The sequence below is a fragment of the Dipodomys merriami genome, unplaced genomic scaffold (assembly GCF_024711535.1).
Source record: "Dipodomys merriami isolate MVZ:Mamm:240054 unplaced genomic scaffold, mDipMer1.0.p SCAF_2, whole genome shotgun sequence".
In the NCBI taxonomy this organism is placed as follows: Eukaryota; Metazoa; Chordata; class Mammalia; order Rodentia; family Heteromyidae; genus Dipodomys; species Dipodomys merriami.
Genome location: NW_027203381.1, coordinates 9,361,431 through 9,388,942, shown reverse-complemented (window position 1 = coordinate 9,388,942; position 27,512 = coordinate 9,361,431). Strand labels below are relative to the sequence as shown.

At 46.1% G+C, this 27,512-nt stretch overlaps 1 protein-coding gene across 5 annotated transcripts in view; it reads right to left on the bottom strand.

Moving 5' to 3' along the window:
* The window catches only part of Rnf152 (ring finger protein 152), a 163,186-nt gene that overhangs the window by 69,092 nt on the left and 66,582 nt on the right, over positions 1 to 27,512 (bottom strand). For 2 of the 5 annotated variants that reach the window (XM_070029012.1, XM_070029010.1), the window contains exons 1-2: positions 3,465 to 3,621; positions 2,174 to 2,275 (exon numbers count right to left, since the gene is read on the bottom strand). The exons of 2 other annotated variants lie outside the window; for them this stretch is intronic. The gene's annotated coding sequence lies outside the window, so the exon portion shown is untranslated. Of the gene's footprint in view, positions 1 to 2,173; positions 2,276 to 3,464; positions 3,622 to 4,723; positions 4,754 to 27,512 lie in introns of those variants that run through there. One more of the 5 variants, XM_070029011.1, reaches the window with a different exon arrangement.

Here is a 27,512-nt window from a genome sequence, read left to right as displayed (position 1 = left end):
CCTCAAACAAAAACAACCTCAATTTAGCACTGATATTCAGAGATCGTTATTACCACAGCATAATCTAACCCCTGCCGCAGACACAGCATTGCTTAAAAAGAGAGAGACCTGCAAAAAGTCTCTCCACCCCTAATCTGTTTTCTGAAGGAGGTAATACCAAAAAGTAGAATTTTTCTCAAAATTGAAAGGCATCAGGGACTAAACACCTTGAGTTAAGAAGGAGAAGGTAGTAGCAGGACAGACTGGAAGAAGTGAACGCCGAATGACCTCCCAACCATGGTAGGATCACCCTGATCCTGTAAGATTCCGCTGAAGAGTTCAAGGACTATGAAGAAAAAGCTATCACAGGCTGACCCCAGACCCAGCCACTCAGATAGCCAGAGCTCCCCCTGAAAAGGCATTCAAGCAGAGGATGGATCAATACACCTGCTCCTCAGAAGCTCTATGGAACCAGTGACAATCAGGCCCCCATTTCTCCGTCTTCTTGTAAGCTTCCTGAAGGTGATTCACTTTTGTGTCTAGCCTTCACCCACACCCCTTGACACTTCTCACAGACGTGTCTCTATCTGCTGCCCATAAACACCTATTGAGAAAGGTGCTAGAAGCAAAGCTTGACTCTTCCAAACTACAGCTAAACACATTGCTGGAGGTAGGGAGCCGCCTTCCCAATAAAAAAGAAATTAGACATCAATACAGTGCTTTATTTATCACTGTACATAACTTAAAATCACAGTGAAAACTAGCCCAGTACAGTAGCTAGCTTTGTTCTAGGGCATGCATTTGCATGTGCAAGCTGTAGTTGTCCCGTGTGGAATTTTGTAAGTGAAGAATTTATTTGTTCTGTTTTTTTAAACCACACCCTTGTTTCTGGTGCATTTTTACATTGTCTATTATCCCATCAGGTGGGTCTTCCTCCTACAGCAACACAACAGTACACACCCTGGATTACTGCTGACATAAAAGCACTTGTCAAAATACCTTTCTCCTGGCACCAGATTACTAATTCCATCTTTGCAAAGTAATGGCCTTTGTTTCATCTGGGACTAGATAACTGCTTCCCCTAGAGATAGAATGCTTTTAGTAAAATAAATAAATAAATGCAGGTATCATTTGCTCTTTTTAAAGTCCCCTTCCATAACAAGGCTACCTTACAGGTGAATGACACACATTAAACTTTATTTTTCAAGGGATTTTGGGTGGGGGGGGGGAGAGAGAGGGTTAAAGAACATCTGCCAAGCCCTGAGTCAGCAGCAGAGTACAGCTTTAGTAGCCTTTGGCCCTCAGCAATCTGTCTCCCAGGAGGAGAATCCAAGAGCCCATTTCCTCAACAATTGATACCTCAGTCTATTTGGGTGGGATGCTCAGGGCTTGGCTCTCTAGGACAGAAGTCCAAGGCCAAGGTGAAGTCTGAAGGTTAAGTCCGCCAAACTTCACATCAAGATTACCCTTGGGCAGGTTAGGTGGATAAACAAATACAACCATCCTTGGAAAGAAAAAGAACTGGCCAGAGTTTTTTTGGAGGGGAAAAAACAATGCAAAATGAGAGTCTAATGGTTCACGACCACATCCAAGATAACTAAAGGCCCCAGATTCTCTGTTCTCTTTCTGGTCCCCCAACAACCTTCCCAGACACCCAAAGGCACTGAGCTACCAGCCCCACTCTCCTGATGCTGAAACACTGTAGCAGAGAAAGGGTAAGGGACGGAGACGACCATTTCATAAGAAGGTCACAGCATTTGGCCAATGCTCTCACTGAGTGTCGTCAGATTTATGATCCAGCCTTACAAGGAGACCTTTTCAACCACTAAGGAATACCCCAACTACAGACTGAAGCCAAAATATATTTCTGTAGGTTAGAACGCTGCCTTCCACCCAACCCCCCCCCCCCCCACTCCCCCGGTCCAAAACACCTGCCTACAGACTGTTTAGGTCAAAATACTCATCAGCCAGGTGGAATTCATACAACCTCCGAGGTACCCGAGCCCCCAACGACCTCTCCAATGGGAAGAAAAGAAGCCATTCGTCATTTCTCTCTCGGGATCAAGAGTTTCAGCAGTCCCGGCTCCTTCGGATACTTGGGAAGGAAGGCTCCCAAGATGCAGCCCCGCGCCAGCCCTGTGGGCCCGGGGGACCCAGAGACACCCCAGCAGCTACCCAGATGGTCCAGCGTTACCTGAATCTGTCACGAGTCCCTTCTCACCCCCTTCTGCGTGATGACATCAGGTGGAAGCGGTCCGCGTCCGGGAGGCACAATTCAGTCCGAGCTTTGTTCAGCCTGCGGCGGAACGCACGCAGTCGGGTTAGACGCGCGCAGCGCCCAAAGGAACCCAAGAACCCCGCGGGGCGCGCCGGCGAGGCCGGAGAGGGTGCCCCAGATGGGGGGGGGAGCGACCGGGACGAGCGGGGACGGCGGGACGAGGAGGGGGCGTAACGCCGCAAATCGTCGGCCTGGGATGTCGACCCACCTCCCCGATCCCTCCCCTCCGCAGTCTCCCCCTCTCCCTCCCCCCCCCCCCCCGCCAAGTTCCCCGGAGGCGGCGACAGCGGGCGACCGACCGTCATCCCTCAGAAAGCTAGGAACCCGGGAGGGAGAAGACCATCTTGGGGCAGCAACGCGACACTGGGTGAACCCGGTCTTCAGGGAATGCGGGGCGCCACCCGCCCAGACACACGCGCCCCGGCGCCGCAGCCACCCGCACCTTCTTCGCGATCGCCCCCTCGGCCCCCTCACCAAGTCGCGGTCTCCGTCTCCACTCTTCCCCTCCCGCAAACGGCGCGGCGCCGCCGGACTTGGGGACCCCCTCCCACCACACCCCTACTCCAGAAGGGATCGGGGCGCGCCGCCGCCGCCCCGGCAGCACCCCACGAATCCAGGCTGCTTTGTCCTGCCTCTGCCCTTCCACAGCCAGCGCCCCCCTCCCCCGGCGCGCGCGTCCGCACCAAAGACCCCCCCAACCTGGCCCGCCCCTGCGCCCTCTTTTCGCAGGGAGAGGACACCCCCCCGGGCAACTTCTAAGGGTGGAAGAAAGCGCCCTAAAGGGGGCTGGCAAGGCGGCCGGCAAGGGCGTAAGCGGGCTGGGGGCGCAGGCGCGCGCGCGGTGCACCCCCTGAGCGCAGGCGCGCGCGCGTGGCGCGGGCCCGAGGCAGGCTCCCCGGGACCCGAGCTCCCCGGGGGCATCCGAGGACTCGGCGGCGCCTCCAGCCGCGCGCCCAACTGCGCCAGCGCCGGGGGACGGGCGCAACTCTGGGGACCCCCCGGATTGCGCCCTCCCTTCCTCGGAGACCCAGAGGCCCCTGCACCCCGCCACTCCGAGCACGGGGCGAACGCGCCCCCCAAACCCTGGGCGCCAACTGCCCTCTCGCGCTTCCCTGGCTGCAGTGGCCGCAGGGGTGCGGACACCCCCTTCCCGCACCCCGGATCCCGGAGGGCGCGAAGCTGGAGGGACAGCCCCGAACTCACTGACCTTCCTCCGCGCGGGCTCGGGCGCGCTACGCGGGCGGCAGCATCGCCGCGGGGTCCCGGGGCGCCCGCTCCTCCCGCCTCGGGCTGCGGGGCGGCGCCGGCGTGCGCCTGCAACCCCGTTCCCCGCCTGGCGCTCCGGGGGCGCCCCCACCTGCCGAGCCACCCTCCGGCCCCGGATCGGACGCGGCCCGCCGGGCGCTGGGCACCGAGCGTGAGCGTTCGGCGTCGCCGCCCGCCGAGACCGAGGCACCGAGGGGGGGCGGGGGCGGGAGGCCGGGCTCGCCGCTCGCGGCCCCGCCCCGCCCCGGCGGCTCCACCCCCCTCCCCGCCGCCCGTCCCGCACGTCAGTCTGTCCGTCCCGACTCGCCCAACTCCCCCGGGATGCGGGGCGCACCTTTGGGCCGGCCCCCTCCTCCAACACACACACCAGCCCAGTTGCCGACCCTGGACCCGCACCTGGAGGTTGGTTTGCCCCCGCGCGGTGGTCAGAGCAGAGCTGAATCAGGTGTGAAAGGAGGCGGCGCGAAGGCGGCCGAGGGCCGACGAGGAGTGGGGGACACCGCCCCGCGGGCTGACACTTTCTGGCTGCCCTTAAAAGTTCCTGTGGTCCCTCCAGGCAGATGCTACTTTCCCCCAGAGGCCTGGACAATGCCTCCGAAGAGGCCCCGCGCCCAGGGAGGATGGGGACGCAGGTGCTGGGGCTTCCGTGGGGGACCTCCGAGTCCACCCTGCTCCTCGCCTGAAAACCCAGCCTTCGGCCTGAGGCTAAAGGGCAGGGGGTCAAGGGCGTGGCTAGCAAGCGTGAGTCCCTCGCCAGCACCGCCAAAGCAAGACAAAAAAATCTAACACCCACCCTAGGGGCTTGCTTCGAATGTCTCCTTCCTCCAGTGAAATCTAAAGGCAAAAGGGCTCTGCGTCCCCGGGCGGCTGCAGAGGGGAATGGACGGAGAAAGTGTCTGCAGAAAGGAAAAACACCTACAAAATGGAACTTGTACGCAGGATCACTGGTGGCTCTCCCTCGTCATCTTAGCTACACGGAAGGCTGAGAAGGAGGGTAGAGATGCAAGCCAGCCCCAGCAGCAAGTCCCAGAGACTCTTATCTCAGTTAACCAGTGCAGGTTAAGCCAGAAGTGGAGGTGGCTTAAATGGTAGAATGCCAACCTTGAGTGGCAAACGCTAAGAGGCAGCAAGCAAGCACCAACACACACACACACACACACACCACCACCACCACCACCACCACCACACAATATAACTTACAAAGCTGAACCTTCCAACTCTCTTGGGTCCTGAGTAACAAAATTCAGGCGGCTCTGAACTGGCGAAGCAGAGGGCCTCATCCAGCCGCTCAGGCTGAGCTGACTTCATGCCCCAGGCTGCATCCCCTCCCTCCTCCACGTAGCTTCTGTCAAGATAACAACAAGCAAAGGAAGATCTAAAGCTCATAATGCTTTCAGCTGGCTGGCCTTGTCTTGTTCCACAAATACAACCTGTTGATGGGGTTTCCCCGGTGATCTGACATTGATCAACTATAGAAAATAGATCTCTGGGATCCGACTTCAAGCATGGTATCCTACAGCCACCCGGCTGAGCCTGGTTCCACTATGCCCTAGGGTATAATCTATGTTGTATACCAAGAAAAAGAAGCAAGAATGCCAAGATGTCCCTGTGTATTAGAAGCCTAAGGTAACTTTGCAGAGGCTTATCTTGCGCTTCAGTTTGTAGGCAGAAGAAAAAAAAATTGCCCTGGTACTGGGACTTGAACTCAAGGCCTGACACCATTGCTTAGCTTTTTCATTCAAGGCTGGCACTTTATCTTTGAGCCACAGCTCTACTTCCAGCTTTCTGCTGATTCATTGATATAATAAGTGTCTTGAGGATGTGTCTGCCTGGGCTGGTTTCAAACCTCAATCCTTACATCTCAGCCTCCTGAGAAGCTAGGCCTGAGCCACCAGCACCTGACTCAAAAAAAAAACAAATTATGAGATGCTAATGAGGATATTGACAACTCAGAAGCTGGCCAGAGCTTAGACTAACACTGGTGAGGTTTGTTGTTTTGTTTTGTTTTGTTATTGGCCAGTCCTGGCTCTTGAACTCAGGGCGTGGGCACTGTCCCTGAGCTTCTTTTGCTCAAGGGCAGTATTCTACCACTTGAATCACAGCGCCATTTCTGGCTGTTTTTGTGTATGTGGTACTAAGGAATCAAACCCAGGGCTTCATGCATGCTAGGCAAGCATTCTACCTGTAGGCCACATTCTCAGCCCAACAGGTGAGTTATTATAACATCTCAAGGTCTTACCAGTCTTACCAGGAAAGCTTAAAAAGTTTAGTCTAGACATAGTAATATGATGCAAGAGTGACTTTCCAAATTGGTTTTATGAAGCTAATGTCAGGACACAGCAGTGATTTCAAAGTGTTTCAACTCCTTTTTCATTTACTTTCAAGATGCGAGCATTAAGTGTGTGGCGTGAATGCTCCCACCTCATTCATACCCACTGGCTGCTGGGTTCATTCACAGAGCATCATGGGTGTTCTGCCTTCTGTCCAGTCTTGTAAAGCTGTCACACAGAGAAGGTTAATTAACTGGGACAGTCTGAGATGAGCCAGTTCTTAAGACAAGTTGGAGGCCAGCACCCGGGCAGGCAGGAGAAGTGAGAGTCAGGGGAAGAGCGGGCAAGAACATGCCGTAACAGATTCCTGTGTGAGAAAGCCCCAGGAACAAAGCCGCGAGGCCAGTCCATGTGGAGTTGGAAGTGGTATGATCAGAGGCTCTTCCATCCTGCCAGAACCAAAGCCCTGCACAAGACCAGATCCCGGGTCTGGATGAACTAGGCTGGTGAGGACGGGGCCCCAGCACTGGAGAGAAGTTTCAGAATATTCAAGCCAGGCATCAGTGGCTCATGCCTGTAATCCTAGCTACTCAGGAAATTGAAATCTGAGAATGTCAGTTCAAAGCCAGCCTGGGCAGGAAAGTTCTTGACACTCTTATCTCCAGTTACCCACCCAGAAAGCCAGAAATGAAGCTGTGGCTCAAGTGGTAGAGCACTAACCTTGAGCAAAAAAGCTCAAGGACAGCACCCAGGCCCTGAGTTCAAGCCCCAAGACCAGAAAAAAAATCAAATATTCATGGCTTCATACGATAAACATTTATTGAGTACAGACTAGATACCCATAGTGTTAAGACAGAGAAGAAAAACCACAGCAGTTCCTGCACTCATAGAACTCGCCTTCCAATGGAGATGATAAGCAGCCTCAGAAATAAATAATGTTGGAGAAGGAAAGAGAGGAAGGGAATAAAATCAGGGAAGGGAGAGCGTTTTAGCCAGGAAGGCTAATCAGGTGCCTTTGGACCTGAGAGCTAAACGAAGGTAGGGCAGCGCACAAGGCCAGGAAATAAGGAAAGTCCCATTATCAGCAACAGTTCAAGAAGAGGTCTAGCCTTGGCCTTGGGCAAAGGTCAGGACCCAGGAACTGGATCCCACAAGAACGGACGCTGAGTCAGAGGAGACTGAAGCAGGACTGAGTTCTTATTCATCTGTGTACCTGCTGCACAAGCACTGAGGCCCAGTGCTGTTGACGGGGCTGATCTGGGAGATAAATATAATCCCATAATGCCTGAGACGTCCTTCTATCGGGGATGACACTTTCACAAAAGAATGTGAGGATCTGTTTGATAGCTTTTGTCACTGTCTTCTGGGTTTGTTCACCTCTGTGCTCAGCACCTAATACACCGAGGAGAGAGAAGGGCAGGGAAGGAAGAAGGAAGATCGAGAGAGAGGATTGGGAGAAAACAACCTTGGTGAGTGCTTGGACTTCTTCAGATACAAATCCAGCCCAATATGGAAGGCAGACTTTCTATTCTCCAGCCTGTTGTTGTCTTTTGCAAGGTTACTTCCTCTTCCTTTGCCTGATATGCTAAAATCTAGAGAGAAGCTACACCTACACTATTATGATGTTAACTGCTCAACCGATTGGTAAATCCTAGCATGCTGGAAGAATCAACTGGAAACAAGTTTTGAGGCCAGCCTGAACTCCACATCCAAACTCCTTCTCCACAAAGGAAAACAACAAACACGTTGTTAGCTGCCAAATAGTCTTCCTTTACATTTACAGAACCTAGAACATCTGGCTGCTTTCTGAAAACATCTGAATGTATAATGCCTCTCCTTATTTGCTTCTTCTTATTCTTTAATTCTGCGCATCAATGAACACAACACATATAAACTGCTGTGATGTTTAACTTAGAGAGACAAAATATGTTTGTAACTAGCCCCAAGAGATCAAGGGTGATTGCATTGTTCAGGCCAGGGAAAATAAAGTAAAAGAGAAGACAATATACGTATTTTCATGACAAGACACCACTCAGCTTGAAGCCTTTCTGTTTTGCTCCTTGCTTCTCCTTTACTCCCCAGTGAAATGCTCTGTACCCCGAGTTTCCTAAGATAGGGCTCTATGGCAACAGCTCCCCACCTTCCTCCTTGTCACCTCTTGCCACCAACCCTTGTCTCTAGAGTATTTGGCTTTCAGTGACAAGCAGCTGGACTGGGTACCATGCCAAATGTTCGAATTTTCTATGTTAAAACTTCATTTCATAACTGAATGGTAGTGATATTTGCGCAGTTTGGTACATCTACTGAGAACCAATATATCTACACTTAAGTGGGTTTATGGTGTATAAATTATACCTCAATAAGGTTGCTTAAGGACAGTACAGTGGAAGCCAGGCTCCTACTGTAATCCTAGTTACAGAAAAGGCTGAGATCTGAGGATCATGGTTTGAAGCTAGAAGGGGCACGAGATTCCTATCTCCAATTAACCTGCAAAAATGCCAGAAATGGAGCTGTGGCTCCACTTGAGTGGGGAAAAAAATGCCTGAGTTCAAACCCCAGTACACACTAAGAAAAAAAATAGAGTTGGACTCTACATTTAAGCATTTTCCATGCTATCAATGAAAACATGGAAATATCCTTAACCAAAATTATTGTCACCCTTTGCAATAGCTATTTAAACAGAATTGGTCTAAAATTTTACTTTGCCTTTATATGATACTTGCCACCTTAAAATACAAGTTGTCTGAAATCATACATCCTCTGATACAATGAACCAATGATGACTGCTAAAGATAGTACACATTTCAAAATCGGATTTCATTTTCAGAGTGAATAAGCCAGTCCCGACACATTTATTATTCTAGTACCGTGTTCTGAGTGAGACAGGTCCTCTATTTGACATATTACATTGCCAATTTAAAACCCAGTGCTGCCCAAAGACAATGAAACCTTATCTGAAACAAAATACCAGAGTAGTGCGAAAACACCCAAGGATTTTGATGGGAATTATATTCAGGACTGTTTTCTAAAACAAGTGTGTTGAGTTAAATGAAGCATTTCTGTAACCGCACCTTATCTTCCACATGCACAATGCCATTCTGAAGCAGCTGGCCAGAATTAAGTGACCAAAATCAAAGATCTATCCATCCATTTGGATGTCACCCACAGGCAATCACTATGGCCATGATGGTGTCCTGGCTGAATGCCAGCTTCAACTCTAATGTGCAAGCCGTCTGGATACCCTCTGCCATAGTGTAAGATCTTTACTTCCATCCATAAATCGTTGCTGTCCTAATCTTCTTCCCTTCCCGTACACCCCACCTTCTATTCCTGCCAGTGGTTTGTAGGGTCCTCCTGATGTTTGTTTCCCATCAGCTATCAGGTTGCTGACTTCTGCCCCTCCCTCAACCGGCTGCTGCCCCAGCTGCCAGATAGTGCAATGGTGGTTGGTGCTTTAAGACAGGAGACAAGGAAACAAGAGAGCCAGGAGGTTCCACCACCATTTTTCAAGACTCAAATCTGAATCCAGTAGCTTGCTAGGCTCCTCCTGGCTACATCCTGGGTAGGCCCCAGGCTCTTGTACCCCCCTCTCCAGCCTCCACCTTACCAAAGCAGAGCTGGCACCCTGTGCCTGCTCCAGATCAAAACCTGACTTCAGCCTCACCTTCACTGTTTCTGCAGTTAGTTACTCTCCTAATTGCCCAAACATCTGTTTTCAGCAAGGGTGGGGAACCTTTTTACTTCCAACCACCATTTGGATATTCAAACATCGATTCTTGGGCCATACACAATTATCAACACAGTCAGACACTGGGGCAGCCAATGAGAAGCTAGAAGTACAGGTGTCTGTCCTGGCGCGTACCAACCAAATGGTTTTGTCTGAATCGTTCTGTGGACACCCCAATCTTGCTAAAGGATCTAGTCAGAGCGCCCTCTCGTGGTCAGGAGGAGAAGTAGCAAGCTCTGGATAGGGCTCAGAGGTCAGATTTGCAGAGCTCCTTGAAGGACCTTATCTTAATCAGCCTCCACACACGTTCTCCCATTTCTTGCTTTCATGTCTGCCCTCGGCTATTAGTCTCCTCTTTCCCAAGAGGGGATGGAGTACAGACCCCTACCCAGTTCTCAACCTTTCTCTTTTCTGTTTCTTCATAAATCTTTAACAATATTCCCAGTAGTTTAGCATAATCATATATTTTATTGCTTTGTGTGGCTGTAGGGGCTGGGGAGGGTGCTGGCGTGTGTGTAGATGTGTGTGCTGGCACTGGGGCTTGAACTCAGGGCCTCGTGCTTTCACTTGGCATTCTTGCTCAAGGCTGGTAATAGGAAGGAGATGGTGTGGCTAATACCAACAAATAGTAATGGGTATTGGGTTATATAGGAAGGGAAGGAGAGAAAGCTTAGCTTAATATGAGAGGTAATAAGAAAGTGGGATGAAGTGAGAAAAAGTCTAGTTAAGGTTGTATGGGATAAGGACTGGGAGTTGACATTAAGAGAATTGCATATAATTATCTTTGATACACTAACATAGAAGAAAAAAGTGAATCAAAAGAAACAACAAAAACGATTTAAAAGAACAATAAAACAAATGATGTTTAGGCAATCTAGATACCAGGTAAGAGTACAGGTAATGAGGAAAGTCTAGCAATGAGGGAAGAGGGGTAGAAGAGAATATGAGCTCTAGAACAGTTTTGTTTGTAGATAGAAGGGAGGTATAAATGGGGAAGAGCTAAAGAAAGGGATAAAATACTATTTAAAAATAAATAGTAAAAGGCAAGTGTTGTGATTTAGATATCACTTTGGGAGGAAAAAAGAGGGGATAAGGAGCAGAAGTAAAAAGTAAATGGGAAGTACTCCGGAAGCTGAGATCTGAGCATCACAGCTCAAAATCAGCCCATAATGGCCTATATTAAAAAAATAAAAACTTAGGGGGTTGGGAGGGGAAAAACTGGGAGAAAATGAGGGAGAGGGCGACATTGTTCAAAAAGAAATGCACTCATTACCTGACTTACGTAATGTGACCCCTATGTGTGCCACCTTTATAATAAAAGTTAAATTAAAAAAATAAAAAGTACAAACATAGCCGAGTGCTGGTGGCTCACACCAATAATCCTAGTTACTCAGGAAGCTGAGATCTCAGGATCATGGTTGGAAGCCAGTCTGCCCAGAAAAGTAAGATTCTTTAGCTCTAATTAACTACCAAAAAAACAAAAAACGTGGAAGTGAAGCTGTGGTTCCATTTAAATATAAAAGTATACTTTTTTTTTTAAAGTATTTTTCTTTTTTTTTAATTTAATTTAATTTTATTTGTGAACATACTGTACAGAGGAGTTACAATTACATGGGCAGGATAATGCGTACATTTCTTACCAAGCATTGCAGCCTCCTCCTTTGTTTACCCTTCACATCCCTTCCCAGCCTCCCCCCTCCCCCCCATCCCAATCCTATTCCTTCGCCCCCCTCCCCCCCCCCACCGCACCGACATTGTAAAGCTCGTTTTGGACATGACAACTTGTGCTTCTCATTGTTGCAACAGGTCCACCTGTATCCTTATAGAACTGGTTTTAGTAAATGGCCTATATCAGATATTCAGAAACAAAATCTAGATGTTGACAATTAATCAGCATAAAACTGGAAGAGAAGATGTGGTTCAAGTAGAGTGGTAGGCTGGTAGAGTGCCAGCCTCGAGCAGAAAAGCTCAGCACGAGCTTTAGGCCCTGAGTTCAAGCCCCAGTCCTGGCACGCTCACATGCATGTGTGTGCACGCGTGCACATGCGTGCGCACGCACACACACACACACACACACACACATAGGGAGTAAATGGCTATACTAAAAAGTAAAAACTTAAAAGTAAATGGCCTATATCAAATATACAGAAAAAAATCTATTCTTTGGCAATTCAAGAATCAAAACCATCCAACCAAAACAGCATTTGTCACAGAGTACCTAGTTCTCCGTGATGATCCTACCTTTCCACACCTCTGCCCCCTTCACTGTGCAACTCCTACAGAAAGTTAACACCTTTGATAGACTTGCAAATGGATTCTGTCTGGCCAGGTGGAGGAAGGCGGGCTGCTCCTCCGCCCCGACCACATTCCCATCAGAGTTGACAGGTGAACGTTTCTATAACAACGTGTATAGGATCCGCCCAAATGGCCGGATTTAATTGGCTTTGGGTGAGGCCCAGGTGAGGGAGCTTTCCGAGCTAACCAGAGGCTGGTGGAGCACCTCTGGGCTGCAGTATAGTCTGGCCAAGAGGCAGAGCCTGAAGACAGGAGACAATGGGGAGACAGAACTGATGGGACCTGACAACACACTGCAGAGAAATGCCAAAAGCCTGCGGCACCTGCCTTCCCCGTAATAGCTCACCAGTCCAGAGCAGCCACGCACACGCTTGGGAACAGTTGTATTCAGGATCAAAATAAAAGGATAATTGCTGCTTTGGGTGTCATGAAAACTAGTCATGCCACAGAAGGAATCCTGTACATGTGTGTCACAAATATGTATTCATTGATGGGGGTGGGGCTGGGGGTGAGGTAACTATAAAGTTAGTGAGATGTACAAGGCTTCCTCTGGATTGTCCTAGAAACTTCCATTTAGTGGAGTAAAGTTCTGTCAGAAATCCTTCATGAGATTGTTTTCCTCCTGGGATTCCCACACGGATACTAAGATTCATAGCTCCAGGGAAAGCCACCCCAGTGATGACAAATGCATCAGGTCTATCTTTAGAATTAGGACACTCAGTGAAGAGCAGAAGGAGAGAAGATGAACTTAGGAGCTACAATGCTGGTATAGGATAGCATGTTCAGGCTGGAAAGATCAGAGATGCGGAACACAATCACTGCAGTTCTGTCTGGGTTGGATCTTAACCTATCACAACTTGATTTAAATCCTAGAGGTGAAAGAGCACAAGAAAGCAGCTCAAGAAAGAAAAGGCAGGCCGGTATGCCAGTGGCTTATGCCTGTAATCCTAGCTAATCAGGAGGCTGAGATCTGAGGATCTCGGTTCAAAGTCAGCCAGGGCAGGAAAGTCTGTGAGACTCTTATCTCCAATTAACCACCAGAAAAGTGGAAATAGAGCTGTAGCTCAAGTGGTAGAGTGCTTACCTTAAGCTGAAGAGCTGAGGGACAGCGCCCAGGCCCAGAGTTCAAGCCCCATGACTGACAAAAAAAAAAAAAAAGGGCAACAGTTCAAGGACCAAATGGTGAGAAAGAGCAAGCTCAAGCTCTTAAGGTGTTCTACTTTTTGCAGAAAACAAATCCCTGAACACGGTCTTCACTCTTCCATCTCCTTGTACTTTTCTCTACAATATTTCTTGTCTTGGTCACCTTCATGTGTTTGCCTAGTTCGCTGAAACACTCAGTGCCTGCAATGCCAGTGTCTCCTTTGGAGATAGACCTACTTTCTTCCCACGTGGACATCATTCTCTTCTTAAACCCTCACTTCACTTCTTTGTGAAGCCCTATTCACAGGAATGGATCTGTGTATTGCTGTGTAGCAAATTACCCTTGAATTTAACCATTGCAAGAAAAAAAATAGTCAAACATAGATTATCACTTTTAGTTCCTAGGTTTAGGGATCTGGTGGTGGGTTACCAGGGCCTCTAAGGAATAGCTAGATGTTGGCTGAGGGTTTGATAGGGGTCTAGAGAGACAGAGAGGGAGGGAAGGAGAGAGAGAGGCAGACAGACACAGGCAGACAGACACAGAGGTGAAAGAAGAGGAGGAGGAGGAGGAGGAGGAGGAGGAGGAGGAGGAGGAGGAGGAGGAGGAGGAGGAGGAGGAGGAGGAAGAAGAGGAGGAGGAGGAGGAGGAGGAGGAGGAGGAGGAGGAGGAGGAGGAGGAGGAGGAGGAAGAGGTGGTAGTGGTAGTGGAGGTCACATGTTTTTTATGACCTAGTATCCAAAGTTCCATGGCATTATTTCTTCTTTATTCAGTTTGTTAAAAGCGTGTCAATAAGACTAGGAGAACCGGCTCTGCCTTTATGCAGGGGAGAGTATCAAAGAAGTTCACCTACCATAGCCTCCCTTCATTGGAAGTCTTCCCTTTTGATTCATCTTGTTGGTTGGCCAGCCTCCCTGGAGGCCTGACCAGTGTACCACCCTGCGACATAAAATAAGACAGGCAACCTGAACTTCAGTCCACAAGTAGCAAACGCACAAAGCAATAATCACCAGCGCTGTAGAGAAACGAGGACAGTGCGACAGGAGAAGCCAGGCTCTGGTGGCTCCGTCCTGTAACCCTAACTATCCAGGAGGCTGAGACCTCAGGATCACGGTTCAAAGCCAGCCCAGGCAGGAAAACGTCTGTGCCACTCTCACCTCCAATCAACCACCAAAAAACTAAGAAGTAGAACTTGGCTCAAAGCACTAGCCTTGCGTTAACATAAGCTCAGGGACAGTGCCCAGGCCCTGAGTTCAAGCTGGAGGATGGATAATCCCAGAAAGGGCAATGGGAGAAGAGAGATGAGGGGAATTGGAAGGTTGCAGGTGGAATGTTTTGTTTTTTAATGTTTTATTGTTATTAGAAAGGTGATGTACAGAGGGGCTGCAGGTACAAAAGTCAGGTAAAGAGTACACTTCCTCTTGGCCAGTGTCGCCCTTCCCTCATCCTCTCTCAGTTGGGGTGTAGTGTCTTCCTTGGTTACTTCTCTGCACCTCAGCACTTCCTCTGCCCCTTCCCATCCCACAGATGCCCCTTTTCTGGCTGTTTGGAAAGGAGTTGCCCTGACCTGTGTCTTTGGCTCAAGGGTAAACATATGACAGGCTAGGCCATTGTGAGCCATTTCTAGGACATTTTCCATGGAAATAAAGGAGCTGCTTTCTCCTGATTCACTGACAGGTCAGCCTGCAGGGAACGGCGGTAGGCATCTCAATCAGCCATGGGGAGACTGAACATCCACATGGAAGGAAGTAGAAGCCGAGGGAGACCCAGTCAGTGACTGTCCCTGCGCTCCTGTTCTCTGAAGCCAGGGCCTTTCTGGATTTAGTCATATTGCTTTGCTAAAAGTTCCTTTGAGATCAGTGTGAGACTTTCCTGCGCGGGCTGGCTTCAAACCCTGATGCTCAAATCTCAGCCTCCTGAGTAGCAAGGATTACAGGTGTGAGCCACGGTTGCCTAGCGAAGCCACAGTATTTTATAACCCATCTGTGTTTCAGAAGGAAAGGATGAGTACATGTGGACCATAGACACACCCGTGTGCTGATTCTAAAGTAGAAAACCCTTTTGAATTGCATCAAGTAGCTTCAAATATTGGGAGTTATATGAGGACAGAGAGAGTGCACAGAGAAACAATTCCCTGTTGCAACCAGTCTTAGCCAAAGACACAAAGGTTCCGGCGGCTTCCGGGCAGCTCTGTGGACTGGCCATTGCTCTCTGCTCAGCAGTTCTCCTGGCCACAGATGCTCAAACGTGTCAGGCTGCCCATTCCCCTTCCTGCTCTCACCCTCTTGGTCAGGGAAGGCAGAAGGTACCAGGATGAAGCTGCTGCAGGGATTCGCAGTACTCTGCCTCTGTTCTTCACTCGTCACCACAGCTTCAGCCTAAAAGATGTCTTCTCCCAACACAGAGAGCCCGGATGTGAGCTCTGGAATTCAACCCCAGCGCAACTCCTTCAGAGCTAGTATATCTCACCTGGTCCTGCCTCCACTGCCTACCCCACACCGGAGCCTCTGTGAACGCTCCCTGTGCCAGCCTCAGCCTTCTGATCGCAGAGACTACAGGTGGCACCACCATGCCTGGCATTGTGACTTCTAAGGACTTAATTAGTGTAGATAAGGAGAGAGTGATAACAGCCTAAGGAAATAACAGCCATGAGAGAAGAGCTTCAAGGCCAGTGGAGACCTAAATGTGCTTGTATACTGAAGAGACCAAGTTAACTGTAGCGTTAAGAGAATAGCCAAAAATATGAGATGCTTAACAATGTATATATGTGTGGATGATATATATATATATATATATATATATATATATATATATATATGGATACACAAATTTCTCTCCAGTGGATGCATATATGCATGTATATATGTGTGTATATATATATTTCAGATCTGAATATTTGAATGAAGAAAACTAATAAAAGCAATACAAATTTATATATGGTAAAGTATGGAACAACCCTTATGGAGGGACATTAAATAGATTAGCATAGATTTACATATGCAATTCTTTTTGGTTCTCTGTTTTGTACTGGTACTGGGACTTGAACTCAGGACTGTCCTTGAGATTTCTCACGCAAGGCTGGTGCTCTATCACTTGAGCTCTACTTCTAGCTTTTTGGTGGCTTTTTGGTGGTTAGTTGGAGATAAGAGTCGCAGGGCCTTTTCTGCTCTGACTGGCTTCAACCTGGGAACCTCAGATCTCAGCCTCCTGAGTAGCTAGGATTACGGGGATGAACCACCAGTGCCCGGCTGTAGCAGCCTGCATTTTTTTTTTTTTATTATCAAGGTGATGTACAGAGAGGTTACAGTTACATATATAAGGTAATGAGTGCATTTCTTTTTTTTTTTTCTTTTCTTTTTTTTTTTTTGGGGGGGGGTCTGATTATGGAGCCTGAACTCTGGGCCTGGGCACTGTCCCTCAGATCTTTAGCTCAAGGCTAGCGCTCTACCACTTGAGCCACAGCGCCACTTCCAGCTTTTCTCTTTTTGCTTACGTGGTGCTGAGGAATCGAACCCAGGGCCTCATGCATGCAAGGCAAGCGCTCTACCACTGAGCCACCTTCCCAGCCCCATGAGTGCATTTCTTACCAAACTTGTTACCCCTACCCTCATTTTTAGCCTGCATATTTAACAAAGAGAAATGTTTTATACTATCTTGGGTTTCTTTCTTTCTTTTTTTGGTATTTCCATGTTAATGTACATTTTGGAGGGACATAAATTTGGTTTGTTTTATATTGGTTTGTTTTATGTTCTTCCCCTTTAATATCTCTAACACAAGTCAAAATCTTCGTTTTCTGATTCTTATACTAGCAATAGCTACATAAATGGTAAGTGGTGTTCCTTGCTATTTGTTTTTCCCTAAACACCAGGAGTTTCATTCAGGATCAACTAGCCAAGGAACGAGTCAGAGTTCTGAGCAGGGAGGAAGCCGCCTGACTGGGAGGAGCTGGCCCTCCCACTTGGCATCCTTGCTGGAAACTTGTAGCAATATTTCCAGTGTGCCGAAGTGTGCTCACCAAGTTCAGGGCAGACATGGCAAAAGGCAAGTTTTCCTGCCAAAGGGGTCCGTGTAGGCTGTTCCCTGGAAGTGGGAGGAGATCGATTTCAGGAACATTTGAATCCTTACAAAAAAAGGAAAAGACCTGATGGTGCAGGTGCAGAACGTACAGCGGAGGTCATTGTTTGGACTCTTCCTGTACCTAGAACAATAATAGATGTTGCCTTCCCTTTTCTATCTTTGAATTCTATACTGGTCATGGAACCACAGCATGAAAGATCACACACACACACACACACACACACACACACACGCACACACACACACGCACACACACACACACACACCTGGTGGCATAGACACACACACTCTCACCTTAACACTCTGGCTCCATGAAAGAAGACAGGTTTCAACCTTTCCATTCCTCTGATCTTAGCCTAGCACCTGCCACATAGTTCACTTTGTAAATGTTATTGGAAACTAAATCAAGTCCAGCTGAATCTAGCTAAAAGGAAGGTATGAGGAAAAAGTTATCAGAGTAACAGAGGAAAAACAGTCTCTAATTGTGCCTGGGGGAATTAGGGGAAGAGGCAACAAAAAAGAACAGAAAATGAGTTTTGAGGAGCTGTACAAAGTCTTTTGACAATACAATTTGATTGCATGAAGAAAACATGGATTTGATTGTAATAACAAACACTTACACATTTTAATGTAGTGTTTTAATCTTCACAACCCTTCCAGGCACTAAATAATTGAATTTTCTAGATTGCTTTCTTCAAAAATCAGCCACATTGATTTAATATATTCCCATCAGAGTAGGTAAATGAAAATGTAAACAAATTAAAGCAGAATCAATACAAAGCTCAGGACTCCTGTCCATACAGTCAGACAACACTCTCCCGAAGCCTGCTGTGAAGAGGAGACAGCCCCGGTTGAGTCTCCACCTGTGCCAATGTGGACACCAGTGTCAAAACCACTCACTGTGTGCACAAGAGACAACCTCAGAAGACACTCTGACCCTTCATCCCTGTCCTGAGAAATAGCAGTGCTCATAAACACTGCCCATTTCCTTCCTTCCTTCCTTCCTTCCTTCCTTCCTTCCTTCCTTCCTTCCTTCCTTCCTTCCTTCCTTCCTTCCTTCCTTCCTTCCTTCCTTCCTTCCTTTCCTTCCTTTCTTCCTTCTTCCCTCCCTCCCTCCCACCCTTTGTCCCTCCTTTTTCTCTTTTTTTATGCCAATAATGGGGCTTCAATTCAGGGTCTTGCACTCTTGGTTAGCTTTTTTTTTTTTTTACTCAGAGCTGGCATTCTTCTACTTGAGCTACTCCTCTTCCAGCTTTTTTGCTTATTAATTGGAGATAAGACTTTCTCAACTTTGCCTGTTTAGGCTGGCTCTGAACCAGGATCCTTAGATCTCAGCCTCTTGAGTAGCTAGGATTACAGGTATTAACTACCAATGTCTGGTCCCACTCACTTTCTGTGGTCTCTTCTTGCTTAGTAAATTAAAGAACTAGAAACCACTTCTTGTCTGCAAAGAACTCTGATTCTCTACAATGATACCATTGCTGTGATCTATGTATCTGTAGAAAGATGTTTAATGAGACACTTCTTGTTGGCAAAGGATTTCAGTATAACTTCAATGCCAAGAACAATTGAGAAATTCCCCGGAGTCCACCTCCAGCTTATTTAAGAAACACTGGCAAGGGGGAAGGAGTAATTGGAGAAAGTTACGAGGTCATTAGCCAGACAGCTTCAGTGCAGGAGCGACTGTGGCCATTGTGAGACCCCTCCCCCCTTGGAGTCTGGGATATCTTTAAGAAGATGGTGGAAAAAGCATAAAAAGGAGGAAGAGTGAAGGAATGTGTTCTTTGTCACATGTTGTTGAGGCTTTGGATGAGACCAGTGGGTGGGAAAGAAGTGCTAGATGGAAAGGGAGACTGGTTTTGATTTGGACTCAGAGATACTTTAACTCCTGAAAGTGAGTCACCACCCTCTAGTGAGATTGTTCTGATAAGTGACAGTTATCAGAAGGCAATGAGACCTGCCCCTGCCCGGGGCTGGCAAAGGTCAGGGACAGGAATGCAGCAATGGAAGGAAAAATAATTCCCTGTCTACTTCCTATCCATAAGGTCTTTCCACCTAATGAATTGCTTATAAATCCTTAAAAAATTAGCCTCATTTGTCTTAACATGGCCAAAATAAATACAGTGCTACAGAGTCCATTCTGTTAGTGGTTATGATTCAGTTGACTTCACCTCATGGTAATCCTCCAGATAATGGTTTCAAAAACTCAACTAATTATTGTGGGAAAGTCTACACACGCAGCAATGGGCCGAGAGGTTGCCTAGCAGCAGCTTTGAACATGGCTCCCTGCTTTCCCACAGACTAACTCTCCATAGCAGTCAATAATGAAATTTAGATCACACTGTCATTAACATGACATTATCACTTGTTTGGATAATCAAAACCTGGCAGACATTCAGCATCACTGTTTTAAACAAACACTTTCAGCTTTTCACTGGGAAACAGGCCAAGGGACTAACCTGAAGATTAATAAGGACATAGTCTACTTGGAGAAACAAATTTCAGCCAATACTTCAAGCTCAAACTACTTGTCCCAAGCTCAAACTACTTTTTTATTCTTTGTATATATTAGTTGTGGGGCTTGAACTCAGGCTAGGCACTATTCCTAGGCTTTTTTTTTTTCTTCTCAAGGCTGGCATTCTACTATTTGAATCACAGTTCCTCTTCTGTCTTTTGGTGATTAATTGGAGATAAGGGTCTCCTGGACTTTCCTGCCTGGACTGGCTTTGAACTTCGATCCTCGGATCACAGCCTCCCAAGTAGCTAGGATTATAGGCATGCTCTGCTGCAACTATGTTTTTGAAAAGACAAGCCAGGGAAGTGCCATATTTCCCACCTTTGAGTTACTCTGGAGAGACTCTGCCTTCAAATCACAGAGATCCTCTGCATCTTCTCATCCCCTGCCCAGAGCTTGGAAGTCATTTCTTTCCTGATAAGGTGGAAATCTATCGGAAGTGTAATAATCCTAACCAAAACGTCAAAGGAGATGGCTAAGCTTGGAATGTTTTGCAATCATGTGATAATAACACTATGAACCATAACTGAATGGCTCACAATTTGATTTTATAATCCCTAGTTACTCCATGCAGGCCTAGTATTGTAGCGATAAGGTTATCTTTTCACCAGACTTGCACCCAAGATTCTATTGTGGCTAAACTGGAGATAAAATGGGAATTTTAATATGATTATAGGTCAGTGGTTTTTAAATTGTTAATGTATAAAAGACCCCAGAGGCATGTGCTAAATCTATAGCCCGTGAAAAATACAATTAAATAAACAAAAAGCCATTTACAAGCTGGAAAACATTTTTAGTTCTCCTGCAGCGTTGGAACACATGTCCTCTGGCATCTAACTTAACGGGGCTGAGCAGACACCACAGAAGAAAGGCAAGGAAATTAATTTCACTTCATAGGTATAGTATCAGAAAGAAAGTGGTACATAGATGGGCATTTCAGAACTGAAAGTATGACTGGAGCTATGGTTCAAGTGCTAAGAGTACCTGCTTAGCAAACATGAGGGCCTGAGTTCAAATCCCAATACTGTCAAAATTGAAAATATGAACCACAGGAGTAAATGGTGGTTCTTGGAGGCATGGGAGTTCCTTGGAGTGGTACTATGAATGACATAATAAGATAATGAAGAGGAGATGCATATATGTATTTAAGTATGTATTTGTAGTACTTTGACCACTTTATAAGACTCATAGCAAATGAGAAATCCCGAGCTAGGGAAATTTTCAGTCTGGATTGAGTGGGGCTTTGAACACATCAGAGACTCTTGCACCATAGGTACGGTACCCATGGAGGAGTGGAGGAATTTTACACACAGCTAGCCTTTGGTGGTTCCGGGATACTCTTGGCAATGGTAACCACCCTCTCTATGTTCTTGACTCTTGGCCTTAAGGTTGCTCGTCCAGGCCACCACTTTCTTACCAGTGATTGTTGTCCATCCAGTGGCATCAATCTACTTCCCTCACATCAGTGACATGGCACAAAGAAACACACCACCCCTTCCTGGCACCAACCTCCATGCAATGGGCTACAAAACCTACGGTAAGCAAATGGCACTCTCCACTCGCCCCACAATTCAGTTGCCTCTGTGCATCAGCTTCTACAAGTTGAAGACTTTTGTCTTAAAGGACTGCCTTGTTTCAGATGCCAATGGCAAATGGGGTACCTGGGCTATACATTTTTTTTTTAAGTCTAGCTTAGCTACAACTATAAGGGGCATTCCTCTGTGTCTCCCCTTTTCAGACACATTAATTTTCCAGCCTGACTCAGAGGACTCGGACAAAGACTGCACTTAATATTAGCTTATCATGATGGACACAATTGAACAGTCAGATAGGGGCACAGAGGGTGAGGTCTGAGGGTCCCTAGCACATTCACCTCTGTCCCTGTGACACTGGCGTATGTTGCCCATCCCAAACATGAGTATATGTTTGCCAACTTGGAAGCCTGGAAGCACGGTTGTCTGAGGATTTGAATGGATGTGTCATTACATAAGCCTTATTGAATACAGCATTGGCCATTGGTGATGGACCTCAGTCTGCAGCCTCTCTCCCTTTCTTGGAGGCCTGGAGATAGGGCCGAAACATCCAATCTTCTAATCAAAGCTTGGTATTTCAGGCCGCCAGCTCTCATCCTGAAGTTTGTCAGGACCTGACCAAGCGTCACCTAATTACTAAAAGCACGGGTGGACTGATTTCTTATAAATAGGCAAAGATGTTCCTGTCACACCATCAGCAGCAGAGTCTAAGAGTTTTAGAAGCCCTATGCCAGGGACCAAATACATATGATTATACCCCAGAGGCTCATCTAGCATTAAGCCTAAAAAAAAATCCCCCAAAACAAAACAAAAACCACCTCTCTGAGATCATCTAATCCAGACCAGTTATCTCATAATAAGATGAAATGACATCCATTTCCTTTCTTTAAGCCCCAATGCATATAATGGTGATTTCAATTTTATTCCATACACATTTCCTGTAAGTCAATTATGAGTTCTGGGCACTACGGTTGGGGAAAGGTAGGAGAGACTTTGAGCGAGCTAATCTCACTGACAAATATTTTGACAGTACTTTGAACACTGCCCCAACTTTATCTTGTTCAAACTCATTAACCCTGTGGGACTCAGGTTACAGATAAGAAACTTGACCTAGAAAAGTTGAAGAGGCCAAGGTTATGTACTAGTAAGTTGTGGAAATAGAATCTGAAGCTCAAGTCTATCTCTAGGGTGTGAATTCTTTTTATTATTATTATTATTATTGTGAAAATACTGTACAAGGGGTTACAATTACATGGGCAAGATAATGAGTACATTTCTTTTTTTTTTTTTTTGGTCGGTCGTGGGGCCTGAACTCTGGGCCTGGGCGCTGTCCCTCAGCTCTTCAGCTCAAGGTGAGCGCTCTACCACTTGAGCTACAGCGCCACTTCCGGTTTTCTGGTGGTTTATTGGAGATAGGAGTCTCACGGTCTTTCCTGCCCGGGCTGGCTTTGAACCGCGATCCTCAGATCTCAGCCTCCTGAGTAGCTAGGATTACAGGCGTGAGCCACCAGCGCCCGGCTGAGTACATTTCTTATCAAGCATTGTAGCCTCCTCCTTTGTTTCCCCTACCCATCCCATCCTCCTCCCACCCCACCCCCCACCCAACCCTCCTCCCCACCCCCCACCTAAGTTGTAAAGTTCGTTTTTGACATAATGACTTGTACATCTCATTGTTGCAATGGGTCCACCTGTATCCCTATCTAAAGGATTTGTTTTTTCCCCTTCAAATTTATAAGAATTCTTTATCTTACCCGCTCTACCTTCTGGCTCTTCTCCAGGATTGGATTGCTTTGCTACAAACTACTGATTCAGGATCAAAATAACCCACCACAGCTGGGTGACAGTGGCTCATGACTATAAGGGTAGCTACTAAGGAGACTGAGATCTGAGGATCCAAGTCCAAAGCCAGTGTTGAACAAATCTAAGAGTCTCAAATCTCTGACTTAGCAGCAAAAAGCTAGAAGTGGAGATATAGCTTAAACAGTAGAGCCTTGAATGAAAAAAACTAAGCAAGTGCTCAAGGCTCTGAGTTCAAGACCACTATCAGCACAAAAGCAAAACTAAATCCTACCACGTTATAAAAATCAGAATTACCTTAAAAATGGCATGCTCTAATATTATAATCATCGTCGTCGTCGGTAGTATTTTTGGTTATTATGAATGAACATTTTCAATTATCAGAGGCATCCCGAACATAACCACAAAAAATATTAATATACTTAAGTTACTTAAAAATAAAGTTATAGCCAAAATAAAACCTCATTAATTCAGATGCCACTAACTCATAGTCGGTTTGAAATTAATAGAAACTATGTTCAATTTTACCTTTGCTAACCCTTTCCTAAGAAATCAAGAAATTAATTACACAGTTGTCAGTTTTATTCATTATTGAGTTCCAGAGCACTTTATTATACTCAATTAAAATTCTGAATTTCCATTTTGACTATTACTGTTATATTAAGCCATGCTTGTCAACCTTAATAGAAAGGCAAAATGTAGTCCTTAGGATATGGAATATAGAGTACAGATTTTAGAAATGTTATTCAGAAATTTCTTTGAATTGATTTTTGTTGAAAGCTGTCTAACCAAATGGGCAAGTACAGGGTGTTTAATGCATGTATACAGAAAAATCCATACTTAGGCTGTACATTCACTGGAGTCCTCACAAACAATGTGATTCTGGTGGTTATTTCCTAGGTAATGACATCATTCATAACAAAAACTTCAATTTCTATGCCAGTAGTATTGGGATTTAAAAGTTATTTAACACAAAAACCCTGGGGAGAACCTAGAGGTTCTTACTAGGCAATAAAATGTACTCAATTGCTTCCTAGGTATGAAACAAATATTTTTATTTATCCAATATTTGCTGGACTACAGGAAAATTTCCCCTTTATTTAAGGTTCACATGAGGTATAACTCTCTAGTCCAATCTTAGCTAATGACCTCCATGGACGTCTGTGGCCTATTGAAAGAGTTGGGTCTCTATAATCCTAAAATGAATGTAAATCCCTCTCACATCCCATGGGGAAGATGTCCTATTTAAGGCCAGAAAAGCTGTGTATTTTATCTGGACTCATAATAGTGCTCAAAAGTTGTCAGCAGTTGTGACTGGATTGAGACCATCTACTGGAAGAGAAATGTGTTTTTATAGAAATAGAAATAAATTTTAAAGCTAGCAATTTGAAATGAAAAAAAGAATAAGAGAACAAGTTTGAGAAGAGGTGGCACCACATGAAGGCCTCTGTCCGGGAGCTGTTCCGGGATGAGTCCAGGGAACTCTGCCCGCAAGCCCACCCTGACCGTCCCACTGGGAGGTTTTATCAACCTCTGTGTACACAAGAGACTCATGAATTCACATTCAGCAAGTGGGAATTTGAGATTCTTTATGAAACCATCAAATGTAAAGAACAGGGTGTGGTTTCATTTCATAGATGATATAGATGAGGAAACGGAGGCAAAAGACTTTCAATCCAATGCTCATAGGAAATGGACTCGTGACCTTGCTCATGTAACTGTAACCTCTCTGTACAATATCTTTATTATAAAAAATGTACCCAAAAAAAGACCTTCAATCACTTGTCTGAGATCAAGGATCAGGCCCAAGGACAGGACTTCTCCTCTCTGCCACCTCTCCTCACTCTGTTCACAGTCTCTGTTCCAGATTGAAATGTGTCTCCAAAATAAATATACTCAAGATACCAGAGAACGTGCCTTTATTTGGAAATAAGTCCTCTGCAGATGTAAATAACATTATGATGACATTATGGTGTATAACCCAATAATAGACCAAGTGATGACAAAGGCAGAGATTGGAGTTAGGAAGCTACAAGCTAAGGACTGTGAGCAGCCACCAGGAGCTAGGAAGGGACAGGGAAGGAACCCTCTCTCCCTCTCCCAGCCACACTTCAAAGGGAGCATGGCCCAGCCAACACCTTGGCTTGAGACTTCTCAGCATCCAGAGCCATCAGCATATGATTTCTGGCATCTAAGCCATTCAACGTGTGCTCATTTGTTATCGCAGCCAGAAGAAACTAATACATGGCCATCACGCACAGCTGCACTCAAACCTTATTCCAGTCTAAGATACTTTACAGTGACATAAACCCCCAGGGAAGGTGCACAGGTAGCACAGGCACATGCCACCAAAAAGCTTACTTGGTAAGCATTTGTCATTTTCTTTTTTTTTTTTAATTTAATTTAATTTTATTTGAGAACATACTGTACAGAGGGGTTACAATTACATGGGCAGAATAATGCATACATTTCTTACCAAGCATTGCAGCCTCCTCCTTTGTTTACCCTTCACCTCCCTTCCCAGCCTCCCCCCTCCCCCCCAGCATTTGTCATTTTCTTAAACGTCATACGTTTGTTCATTTAATGCTCACGTTAATAGTGATCAGTAATTCCTCCCGTGATAAAGATGAGGAAGGAACTTCTATGGAGCCAAATGTTGCAGCCAAATGTTGCGGCTCAAAATCTATGCTTTTAACCTCCTGCCCAGAGTGGCTACATGTGACATGTCATCCGGGACACTGGAGGGTCTCAAGTAATGCAGTGTGGTAGTCCTGTACTCTATATAGCAATGAAATGAGTGTGTGTGTGTGTGTGTGTGTGTGTGTGTGTGCGCGCACGCGCGTGTACGCACTAGAACTCAGGGCTTAGGCACTGTCTCTTAACATTTTTCACTAAAGGCTGGTGCTCTCCAACTTGAGTCACACCTCTACTTCTAGCTTTTTGGTGGTTAATTGGACATAAGAGTCTTATGGACTTTCCTGCCCAGCCTGAGTTTGAACTACATTGCTCAGATCTCAGCTTCTTTAGTTGCTAGAACTATTGGCATAATTCTCCAGTGCCTGGCTCAGAATTATTTTAATATGGCACTAAAATGTCAGGTAGCTGTGTGAATGTAACATTCTTTGATATCCAGGTTTCCATATTGTTTCTTACAATGCACACAGATACCATGCCTACACATGCAAGCTAGTTCCCTTGGGACTCTGGGCCAGTCAAAGAATAAAACACTAACTTTGTCTTGCTTACAGTGAAGAAAGTAAACAAACAAACAAACAACTTTAGTTCTTGATTGTAAAAGAGACAACAAATTTTCCTGCCACTGCAGACTCTTGCTCTTAAATAAATTTAGGATTTTCCTCTACTTATAAAAATATAGTTTGGAAAGAAGGTCCAGCGGCTAGTCATCTACTCATTAGATGCCTTGAATTTTCTCTTATTCACCCAACAGCAGAGAGAATGAGAGCACAGATACAGGAGACTGAAATAGAAGAGCACAGTTCCCCAGCATGTTCCCAAGGAGAGAAAATGAATCTGATTTAATGTTCTCTACAACCAGATTTCCTGGGGCAAAAGAACGGTGCTTCTACCATGGGCGACAATGCTATCATTGTCATTCATATACTGCTTTGTAGAATGGAAGCTTCTTTGTACAACTACTTAAAGATAAAAATAAAATGTTTTTTAAAAAAAGAGTGGTTCTTCCAAAGGCTGTGGGAAAGACAGAGGAACAGCAAAAGCATAGACAGGGGAGCCCTGGACACACATGGGGTAGGTGGTGAGCTCTGAGGTCAGAGCCATCAATGTACACTGTGCGCATATGCTTGTGGACAGGGGCAGGGAGAGGCCCTCTCCATAACCAGGCCTGCACGTCAACAGCCCCAGCCTGCCTGGGGAGAGTAAGTTTTGTTTTTTCTATCAGAACTGCCATTTTAGAGACTTTCAGTGAACATGAAAGCCATATTTTGTTCTTTCTCCTCTCCTGCTGTAGTCGCCACTAATAGATCTTCCTGAACTCACTGGAGCTTTACAATTTCCACAGCCAAAAAAAAAAAAAAAAAAAAGGATTTGTCTTATTTTTAAATTCCTCTAACTAGGGCAATGGGAATCCCATTGAGTTCCATACAGAATTAATGTCCCCGTGATGTCCCTTTAAATAGAGAGAAAGGATTTTCTTCATCAACATGTCCTTGTTACTTCCACAGAGACCTATCCAGCCCAATTAGTCCTTCTAGATGAGTGGCTGGCAAACCCTTTATATAAAGGGTCAGACAATAAACATTTGAGTCTTTGCAGGCCATACAATCTGTGTCATATTATCATGAAGGCAGCTACAGTTCACTATTAATAAATGAACGCAGCTTTGTTTTAATAAAACTTTATTTACAAAAATGAAGAAGAGGACTGGGAAGGTGGCTCAGTGGTAGAGCACTTGCCTTGCATGCATGAGGCCCTGGGTTCAATTCCTCAGCACCACATAAGCAAAAAGAAAAAAAGCCAGAAATGGTGCTGTGGCTCAAGTGGTAGAGCGCTTGCCTTGAGCTGAAGAGCTGAAGGACAGCACCCAGGCCCAGAGTTCATACCCCAAGACCGGACCCCCCCTCCCCCCAAAAAATGAAGAAGTAGAACTGGTGATTT